The 11,637-nt window shown below is 33.3% G+C and overlaps 1 long non-coding RNA gene across 3 annotated transcripts; it reads left to right on the forward strand.

Annotated features, from left to right (window-relative positions):
- Window positions 1-4,227: 4,227 nt before the first annotated feature.
- LOC111406117 lies at window positions 4,228-9,755 on the forward strand. Of its 3 annotated transcripts, XR_002704938.1 has the most exons (6): window positions 4,228-4,387; window positions 4,468-4,575; window positions 5,783-6,774; window positions 8,014-8,320; window positions 8,405-8,504; window positions 8,590-9,755. It is a non-coding gene; the product is annotated as an uncharacterized LOC111406117 (long non-coding RNA). The 3 variants fall into 3 exon arrangements; XR_002704936.1 differs by having other exon boundaries at window positions 5,783-8,320; XR_002704937.1 differs by lacking the exon at window positions 5,783-6,774.
- The last annotated feature ends 1,882 nt before the right edge of the window (window positions 9,756-11,637 follow it).

Here is an 11,637-nt window from a genome sequence, read left to right on the forward strand (position 1 = left end):
GAGGAAATTACTAATTACATAAATTACAATCACAATCATAAATTGCGTTAAACATGTATTTAACGAACCTTTACTTCACATGCAATAATTTGGAGTCCATACCACTTCCAAATTAATTCATAGATTCATTTCCAATTTTTCGGGTTATGAACATAAAGACAACGAGGAAATTTCATGGTCGGCACGAAAAAATGAACAGACACACTCTTTCATTTAAACAATAATTATCACCATTTCAAGTAAAAGCATTCGACAAAATTATTCCAGATTTCACATACCCAATATATGCCACTGCAAACATGATGGTTCGGCAAATGAGAAATAATTTATATATTCAAAGCATTATACATGCGGTAAATTGCCTTTCCATTTTAACCATTAATACACGATATACACCTAAATGGGCATTAAGATGTTCACTGAACCGCGTGCACTTTTCCAAAAATTAATCAACTTCAAGTTTTGACTAAGTACATGAAGACATTGACAGCCATGCATTTAATATATGTTGGCCACCATTAGACCATCCAATTGCAGTAACTTACATATTAATACAAACCTCTAATGGCATTCATTCTTAGAAAAACCGACAACCCCTAGGATGCCAACCAGTTTTCATTTATTCGAAAAAGTAAATGAACTTACCAACTTTCCATATGCACGCAATGGTTGGAAAATACGCCATTTAAATCATAGCCGTAACTTTTGCATCTAAAATGAAGGCCACGTGCATTTGTCCAATTTCATCATATTACAATCAATATATTAAAAGGTGCTAGTAGAAGAAATTGGCAAATGAAATTGCCAAAAGACAGATTAACCAGTGACTAAATTTTATCCATTACCCACCATTCTTTGACCACAGTGACAATTTGAAAGATACATGTTTCTGGCAAATGAAGTCATATACCATCAATATTAAAAGTTGCCAGCAAAATTACTAACTTTTAAAATTGGAACGTTTGGGAATATTCCGAATTCACATGAATGAAAAACCCACTTCTGCTATAATTACTGCAAATGTTTCCATTGTTCTTATTCTTTAAATAGGCACGTTTTTCCATACTCATGTAGAGACTTTAACTTGGCAATGGAATGCAGAATAATCAATTTTGGATATAACCCAATTTGAACATATAAATAAATATGTTTCCTCAATTGGGCAATACGTTTGGCAAATTCTACATAGAATATAAAATGCACAAAAAGTGCCGAAATTCATCTTAAGATTGTTGGAAAATTTTACCAATAATTGTGCATATTATATTCATAAAAATCATGTCGTTGATTTGCATAAAATCGAAACGTAATTTCGACTTACCGAAATGGATTTGAGAAGCAAAGCAATAATTTACCGAATCTGAACGTATTAATATGGATTCATCCCTTTCGATTCTTGAATGAAAGTAAATCATTCTTTGGATCGAACCTCGCAACATAAACATGTAAACAATGTTAATCAGTTTCTGAAATCAAAGTATAATAAAAGAAATCAAAAAATGAAACAAGAGAATTCAAGTGATGAATTTTTGGCCAAGACAAATGTTGGACACTTTGTCCTTAAGATGAATTTGCCTCGCATCGATGCTAACAATTTTTCGACAATCATTTACCAAGATACGACGACCACGTCAAGCCGTAGGATCACTTCAAATGACTTCGACCAACGAATTCAAACGAAATTCCCTTTCCACCATGACCATGATTTTGATGCAAAATAGAATCACTTTTATAAAGTGTTTTATGCAACATGACATGAAAAAATAATTTATATGGGATCAAAATAAACATCTAAATGGTCCTATATATAGGAGTTGAAGGGTGGTAGGTGAAATGACACACCCCAAATTTTAATTTCCTTCAAATAGGACCGAATTTCTCATTTATATGAAAATTGGTCCTTAACCAATTTCCAACAAATTCAAGGGCATCTAACCATGTTTGTACCTCTTTATAGATGCTAGATGCGTCTAGGGATCTTGAAGATGGAGTTTTCCAAATGAAAGTGGGGAATAATGCCAAAGTTGATGCACAGCTGTAGGGATAGTTTGACAATGTTTATTATATTATAGTTCTTAAATGGAATTTGACTCCATCTTCCAAATTGCTTGAATGATCTATTTCTATTTCTTTTGAGGTTGAAACAGTTTCAATTTTTTGGGAATTATATTTTTATATGTTTTGGTTATGTTGATGACGGTTTATATTTTGCTAAACCTTTGTCTCATAGCTTATTACAAACTGAAATATTATTGTCGTTGACCAATCCCAAAAAGAAGAAAGATTTCTAATAAAGATGACACATACGTGTGGCATTTAAGACTCGTCATATAAACATTGATAGGATAAAAAGACTAACAATTATGGTCCTTTAAGAGAGCTAATAGTTAGCACTCTACCTATCTGCTAATCTTGCCTCGAGGGCAAAATGACTAAAAGACATTTTTCAACAAAATGTGAAAGAGCAAAAACACATTTACAACTCAGACATACATGTGGGCCTGTGAACGTTGAAGCAAGAGGAGCTTATAAATGCTTTATCACATTCATTGACAATTATTCAAGATACAGATATGCATACCTAATGCAAAGAAAATGTAAAACGTTTGAAAAGTTCAAACAATTCCATGCTAAAGCTGAAAAGCAACTCAGCGAATCAATCAAAACTCTTAGATCTAATCGAGGTGGAAAATATATGGATTATGAATTCAAAGATCATTTGATTGAAAATGGAATAATATAAGAGTTCACTGTATTGGGAACACCACAATAAAATGATGTAGCTGAAAGAGGAAATTGCACCTTGCTTGACATGATGAGATCAATTTTAAGTTACCCACCTCATTTTGGGGATATACACACCAAACGACAATATGCATAATAAACTTGGTTCCATCTAAGTTAATCTTGAAGACTCTTTTAGAATTGTGGAACGGTCGCAAGCCTAGTATAAGACATATCCGCATATGGAGATGTCCAATGCATGTGCTAAAGGGAAAGATTTGGGAAGTTGGATCCTCGTTTAGAGGTATGCATTTTTGTGGGCTACCCTAAAGAAACAAGAGTAGGACTATTCTACAGCGCTCAGGATAACAAAGTGTTCGTATCAACAAATGTTACTTCTCTCAAGCATATTTGTATGACAAATTTCAGACCTAGAAGCAAAGTAGTTCTAGAAGAGGTACTGGCTGATGAGATCGACCCCATACCAATGATGAATGATAAAAAGTAGAAACCACCAATGACAATTAAACACCACCACCATAAGCAATGGAAGGAAAATAAGATTATCCACAAAGAGAAGATGAAGCAAATGTTGCAATCACTAATGCTGGTGACGATGATCCATTGACATACAATATGGTAATGGAAGATGTTGATGTGATAAATGGCAAGAAGCCATGAAACTACAAATGGGATCCATGTAAAGTAGAAACTTTAAAGGCATGGCTTGTGGCAAAGGGTTTTACCCAAAGAGAATGAGTAGACTATGAGGATACTTTTTTTTTCCAATAGCAATGCTAAAATCCATTTAAATCTCTTATCCATTACTATTCATTATGGTTAAGAAATATGACAAATGGATGTCAAGATAGTATTTTTAAGCTGTCATCTTAAGGAGACCATACATATGGTCCAATATAAGGTTTCATGGAAAAAGGCCAAGAGCAAAAAGTCTGCAAGCTGCAAAGATCCATTTATGGACTAAAACAAACTTCTAGATTATAGAATATTGGACTTAACGAAACGTAAGGTTTTATTGTTTTTATCAAAATCTAGGTGAACCGTGTATCTATAAACATATGGAAGAACACTACTAGAAATGGGGGGGCTTTAGAGACAGCTCCATTGCTATTAGTAACAGATTATTAATAACTTTTCAACGAAATTGTATAAAATATCTCTGACTGTAAAATAAATATGGTAGCAACGGAATTACTAATAAAATATGGCCGTCATTAAAATTTCATTTTTAATCCATGGGTAATTTTTTCACAAAAAATAAATATAACAAATATAAAAAATTACCAACAAAGATTGTGACGTACTAATTGTTGATTATAAAATTTAAAAACATGAAACATTAATTGAAATTTACCTACAGATTTTTCGTTGTTAATGCACTACATATCTGTTTGTAATAAATGTAAAATATTTCCTACAACTTTTTTTTGTTAGTAAATGAGTTAGAAATAAAAATAAATCAAAATCAAATATGAAATTAGGGCAGCCAGAACCCGTGGCTCATCACACTCCTCTCTTGCTCTACATTTCTTCCAGGCTCATATCGTCTCTGTCTCTCGAAATACTGGGCATCGCCTATACCGGCCTTCAATTGATTGATACATCATTAATTTTTCGGAATCTTCTTCATCATTGCTCCGAGGTAGGTTGTATAAGATTTTACTCTTTTAGAATTTTTTCTTCTCCATTATTTTAATTGCTACCATTGTTGCTATTTTCCAGAAAGTTGTATTGGGGATTTCATTAGACTGCATTTGGCTGAAATTTTTGCGAGTTTTGTGCTGAAGGGAAGAAGACTGAAACTTGGGTGTTGGGCGAACTTATATTTAGGTAAATCATAATCCGTTATAATTCATATTTTTGTTGATAATTAGTATCATATTTCGATTTTAAGTTAGGATTACTAGGTTATGATGCAGTAGTAGCGGAAGATCATGTTTTTATATTTGAGACTAACCTTCAATATTGGAACTTTTAATTAGTAAATGGCAAAATACAACCTTTGAATTAGTGTGTTTGCATTTGTATTGAACGATTAGGTTTTTAGGAGAATTGTTTCGTTTTACTGATGATTTCTTGTTGGTGCTATTTAATAATTTGAGAAATTTTTTATGTGGGTAATAATTGGGAAAAAGAAGAATTAGATCAACCAGATATAGGGAAAAGAAACAACAATGCAAGAAACAAATCAACAAGACCAGAGATAGCGGAAGAAGAAGGCAATGGACTTAACTGATTTTGACTTAAAAAACGGTGTCAGTGGCAACTTATCAAAACGGTGTCATTTTACTTTGATTAATTGTAATCAACTAGAAATATTTTTACATTTTATTAGTTGAAAACAAGTTTCTCACTGGTAGTAGATATAACTCCATGTGCGAAGGAGAAGTCAATTTTTATATAATCTGATCATTTAGGTAAAATTTGTTTATGTTTTCAACAGAATTTCTCTCCCCTTTCTTCTTATTTTTTTTTCCATTTAATCCCTTCCCCATTATACTTTGTCTTTAATTTGTGGAAACATAGCAACTACCCTAGCTGATTTCACTTTGTCCTTGAGCTACGGTTTAAAAGGGTTACAGGTGAAGCTTGGGTTTGAGCTTAAGCCGTGACAAAATTTTACTAGTTTAGTTCCAGATTTACTAAGTTCTGTTATGCTGTTTACTTGTGTAAGTGAATCAAGTTTTTATGCTAATGATATATACATTTAGGTGATTCATTTCTTTGTACAATTTGGAATCAATTGTTGCTGTTTTTATGTTGAACTATTGAGGATTCAAATAATTTAGATTCTTGACTGGAAAGTGTTAATTTGATTTCTTAGAAAGTTGTTAAATATGTAATCATCAATTAAGAATGTAATTATGATTGATCATCGCTTATTAATGGAAATTGTGAATTGAAATAGTTGACTTTTAATTTGAATTGAAATTGTTTGTTGCTAAACTGCTTGTTTAGTTGTCTAAATGATTAAATAAATAAAACTGATTTCAATCGTTTATTTCTAGAAAAGGAGTTAATTGGATTCATTTTGCAGGTTCATTACTTGAACCATGTAATAATTCATGAAAGATATGCAATTATAATTCAATGAATTGTTGTTGAACATTATGGCATCGGACCGCAGTTGGATGCTGAATAGGTCAGATGATGGATTTCTTTTTGTTAAATTCATTGAAGGTGTTGAAGAGTTCATTGAATTTTCCATGTCTCGAACAAGAGATGGAAATATGATTAGATGTCCATGTTCTATATGTAAAAACACAAGGTTTCTCAAAGGAGATGATGTGAAATTTCATCTTTACAAAAATGGATTTACAAGTGGCTATACACAGTGGAATGTGCATGGAGAACCATTCAGTTTCAATGATCCAAATTTGGTTGAATCCTCAACTGCACAAGCTACAACCATGGAGAGCCATGAAGCAATGGTGGTAGATGCAATGGGCCCTGAAATGTACGATGATTACATCAATCCTATTGTTTGTGGTCATGAAGAACAAACCCCAAATCAACATGCCACAAATTTCTTTACACTGTTGGAAGAAGCTAACAAACATGCATGGCCCGGTTGTAGTATGCACACAAACCTTTCTACTATGGCACGACTCTTGAATTTGAAGTCTGAATTTAATATGCGGACAGCATGTTATGATCATATGTTGTCTATAATTAAGGAAATTATGCCAGAAGGTGACCACTTAGAAGCTACATTCTATAAAACAAAGAAAATGTTATCCAGTCTTGGCGTTGGTGTTATGAAGATCCATGCTTGTGTGAATGATTGCATGTTGTACTACAAAGAAATCTAGAGCATGACTCAGTGTCCTATGTATTTTAGTCCACGATACAAAGAGAAGATGTCTCGATTTGGACATAGGGTACCTCAGAAGGTGCTTTGATATCTACCTCTAACTTCTAGGCTTCAGCAATTATATATGTCGAGACATACTGCAGAGCACATATCATGGCATTCGAAGAATCAATTCACTGATAATGAAATGTCACACCCCGTACACAGTGAGGCATGTAAGCACTTTGATAGAACTTTTTCTTAATTTTTCCTTGAATCACGTAATGTGCACCTTGGTTTATGTACGAATGGTTTCAACCCCTTTAGCATGTCAAATGTGCAATACAGATGTTGGCTAGTAATCATTGCTATCTATAATCTTCCACCATGGATGTGCATGCAACAAGACAACTTGTTTTTGTGTATAGTTATCCTAGGACCGAAGACTCCTGGGAAAATCCTTGATGTTTTTTTGCGTCCTCTCATTGATAAACTAAAAATGCTTTGGGATGAAGGTGTTTACACATATGACATAGAAACGAAGCAGAATTTTCAGTTGAAAGCCACATTGATGTGGACTATTAGTGATTTTTTGGGATATGGCATGTTATTCGGATGGAGTACACACGGTCTGAAGTCTTGTCCATACTATATGGGTTGAACTAAGTCTTTCAGGCTTAAAATGGTAGGAAAAAATCTTTTTTTGATTGTCATCGTCAATTCCTATCACCCGACCATGCATTTAGAAAACAAAGAGACAAGTTTTAGAAATGTAGAGTTGAGAAGAATATAGCACAACATAGGCTAACGGTGAAGAGCTGCGAAGTATAGTGGAAAACATCCCAGACATTGCAAGTGGCAAAGCTGATAAGAATAAATACATTGAAGGTTTTGGTCATAGCCATAATTGGATGAGGAGAATCACTTTCTTGGAGTTACCTTATTGGGATAAAAATCTCATAAGACACAATTTAGATGTGATGCACATTGAGAAGAATGTATTCAAAAATATATTCATCACAATTATGGATATAAAAGGAAAAACTAAAGACAACATTAAGGCTAGGAAGGATTTGGAGCTCTATTGTAATCATCCAGAGCTTCATATATATGAAGATGAAAGGGAAAAACTATTCATGCCAAAGGCCTCCTACAGCTTGACTAATGTACAAAAATGAGAAGTACGCAACTGGATTGGGAATTTAAGAATGTCTGACGGTTATGTATCAAATATTTCACGTTGTGTTAAGGGTGATTGTAAGTTCTATGGAATGAAGAGCCATGATTGTCATATTTTTATGCAAAGATTGCTGTCGATTGCATTTAAAGACTTGTTGCCCAAACCAATTTGGGAAGCTTTAACTGAACTTAGTCCTGTGCAGTATCGTTGGATGTATCCTTTTGAGAGAGAACACATGCTTGTATATTTAATTTAACTTTTGTAGTCTAAATGATATTCATTTTGTGTATCACAGGTTCCTATGACACTCAAAAAAGAAAGTGAAAATCGGGCTCATGTTGAGGCATCTATCATAGAGGCATACTTAGTAGAGGAAATGTCAATTTTTTGCTCTCTATATTTTGATCAAAGTATTCAAACAAGATTGAATCGTATGCTGAGGAACGATGATGGAGGTCATATTGATTCCTAAGGGAGACTATCCCACCCTGGACAACCCTTTGGCATTCAACGTCATAATAGCAGATTAATGACGAATGAGGAATTCAGAGTAGCGTCAATGTATGTTCTCTTCAATTGTGAGGAAGTAACTCCTTTTAAGCGTAAGTTGTTATAATTACATTTATTATATATATTAAATTGTATGCTTGATTAGCTGCATTTACAATTTATCATGGCACATGTAGGATGTCTGATAAATATATGAGAATGTTGCATCCCCAAATGTCTGATGCACAACTTGATGGTTCACGGGAAGAAAATTTTTCGTGTTGTTTAAAGGAATATGTAAGTGTTGTAATTAATGTCTCAATTAACCCGGAAAAGTATTTTGTAAAATGAGTTGTAATACGTATTGTTTCTTTTTGTTCAGGTTTGAATGATCATAATGAAGTTGATAATCGCATAAAGGCATTGGTTATGGGTCCCTCTCGTAGAGTGAATTGTTATAATGGATATTTTGTCAATGGTTTTAAGTTTTACACTTAAGATTATGGTTCCCACAAAACAACAATGAATATTGGAGTGTTGGTATTAGGGAGTTGTCATAATGACTATGAGTGTGACTACTATGGTATGTTAATTGAAATATTGGAATAGGATTAATTAGGAGATGTTCGAAACAAGGTAACCTTATTCAAGCGTGATTGGTTTGACATCAATGGTGGCGTTAGAGTCCATCGATGATTTGGTCTTGTTGAACTTAATCATAAGAAGAAATTACAAACAAATGATGTGTTTATACTTGCTCAACAAGCTCTACAAGTATAATACACTTGTTTTTCAACGAAGGCTAGAGATAGACTTGATTGGTGGGCGGTTGTGAAAAAAAAAGGAAGAAATGTTCCCAACATACAAGGAATCATATCGGAGAATGAAGAGTGCAATATGTGGGTGGAACTTGCATTCCAAGAGGATCAACAACCATCGACCTAGAAACCTGTTTGAATAAATTCAGAATTTGAAAGCCAAAATTTAATTCGTAATTGATATTAGAGCTGGAGAAGTGGATGTGGCTAAATCTAGGATCTTTGATGTAGATTCTGAAAGGCATGCTGTAGAAGAAAACACACAACTATAGGACACTGACAATAGTGATGGTTTCACAAGTGTAAGTGAAGGCTAAAGAAAATAGTACTACTGTTAATCTTTTCATTTTTAGTTCATGTTTTTAGTTTATTGTTCTTGTCGTTGCTAATATTTTGCATGTTTATGGAGAAGGGAGTAATGGCTAGGCTAGACAAGAAGCTAGGTGATGTTTTGGTTCAAGAGATAGGATGCTGGTGTATGCAAACTCAACTTCTAGTAAATGTACCCCTTCTTAATTTGGTAGGTGGGGTTTATATATCTATGTTCAACATATTTAACCCTTAACATCTGTTGGATGAGATTGAATTTTTTTTATATTTTTGTTTCATTTCAATCTGAAATGTATTGAGTGCTGCTTAGAACTCATGTTGGACACACTTTGTTCTATTGGACGCGTCTTTTATTGTATTGGACAATCTTGTATTGTATTTGAAAGCTCTTTTTTTGGAAGTTCTAGTTTTATTTCTTTAGTTCTATTTCTATGTTATTGGTTTTAAATTCTAGAAACTATCTGTGAAGTGGTTAGATTTTCATGTTCTAATCATTCAGAAACTGATTGTGATATAATAGTACCAAGTTTATTAATAACATCAGTATGCCAACCCTTAATAGCAGCACCAAAAATTTATCTCATAATTTTCCAAAAAAATACTATTTTGGACTAATTTAGGCTTGCCCGATGTACCTATTAAGCCGAGGTAAATTTTCGGGATCATTGCATGTTGGAGATTGGTTTTTAGTATGTCACATATTGACTCGTTATGCTTGGCCATATATCACCAACTTTGGGCTTTAGCGGTAACTTTCTTCATACTCTCAACAAGTTCCCGAACCACTCGAGTTATGCTTTCGAACTCAAGGTTTTTCTCCCGCAACTTCTTCCCGACTCGATTCTCTAGAGCAATCAACAAAGAAGTCGTGTGTCTCTGCTTTATGTCATTTACCCCTTTTGTCGTATGTTATTCCTGTTTAAAAGAAATTGAAATTAGTGGGCAGAAAATCAGGATACCACAAGTAGTAAGAAAAAACTGAGGAAGGCAAGCTAATCACTGAAGGATATTACATTAGTTTGGTAATTGGGTTCATATTCGAACTTTTGGGAGTAATCGGAACGTTACTGCTCAATCAGTCATGACGTTTACATAATTCAAGTTCTGGAATATAAAGTAGACTGATTTTATGTGAAGATAGACATATGTTATAATAGTATTTAACAAAATTCTGTTTCCTTGTCTTTGTCAACTTCTAGTTTGCCAATTGATGGTGAAGTATGATAATTTTGTGCCTAATTGTAGAGAAGTTGCTATACAGATTTAGGGCCAAATAACTCACTTGAACATATTTCAATAATGACCTACGATGCAATTAATTCAACAAATCTAGAAATGAAAAATCTGAAAATAACGACCATTAGCTTATAGAGGAAATAAGACACTTCAAATGAAGTGAATGCTATAAGTTTCTTGAAATACCCCCAAAATAAAGATAGATGCAACTACTTAGGCCCCCAAATTCTTTTTTATTTCCTTCCACGCTCATCTAGTGTTGTCAAATATGTCATTTTCCTTCCAGGCTCGTCCGGCGTTATTTAAATAATGTCATGTTCTCATTTATTCGTTCATAAAAACAAATCACATTCTAAAAATGTAATTTGATGTGCAATTATAATTTAGGGATAATCAAAGTTTAGCCAAACATTCCCTCAAGGCTTAAAGAATTGGGAATTGAACTTAAACAAAATGTTTCATTGATGCTCAAGGAACTGGGAATTGACATTTTCCTTGAATTCTTTTTAGCTTTCACCTCATCATTCGTGATTTATAACATCTTAATCCAAAGCAAGTTTAGAAAGTTTACAATTCAATCCTCAAAATTTTCAATTGTCAACTTTATTGGATCTCAAGATAGTTCTCCAATATTTCTTCCAATTAATTGATTGCAATCCAAATGATCTTCAAATGTCCTAAATAATTAATTAATGAAGCTCGAAACTGTGTTATCCATATTGAATAGTTTTAGGTCAATTTTAAGTGCAATAGACCGAACAAGCACTGATCATAAAAGCTACTTTTCTCTATGACAATTTCAAAGATAAGAAAGGTAGGACTAGTGGAGCAACTTCATCAAGGATTCAACCGCACAAATTGAAAGGGAAAATTATTTATATATTTTAATAAGAAGTCAATTTTAAATATATATTTAAGATGAAGCTTTATAAAAAGTGTAATGAACTACAAGGAAAGAACTAGGCTCTGTTTGAGCCCCATTCATTTCTTGTAATGTATTGTGAAATAGTAAATTGATGGAAAATATATGGTTAAAAAAATATTTT

Source organism: Olea europaea, chromosome 12, assembly GCF_002742605.1.
Source record: "Olea europaea var. sylvestris chromosome 12, O_europaea_v1, whole genome shotgun sequence".
Taxonomy (NCBI): Eukaryota; Viridiplantae; Streptophyta; class Magnoliopsida; order Lamiales; family Oleaceae; genus Olea; species Olea europaea.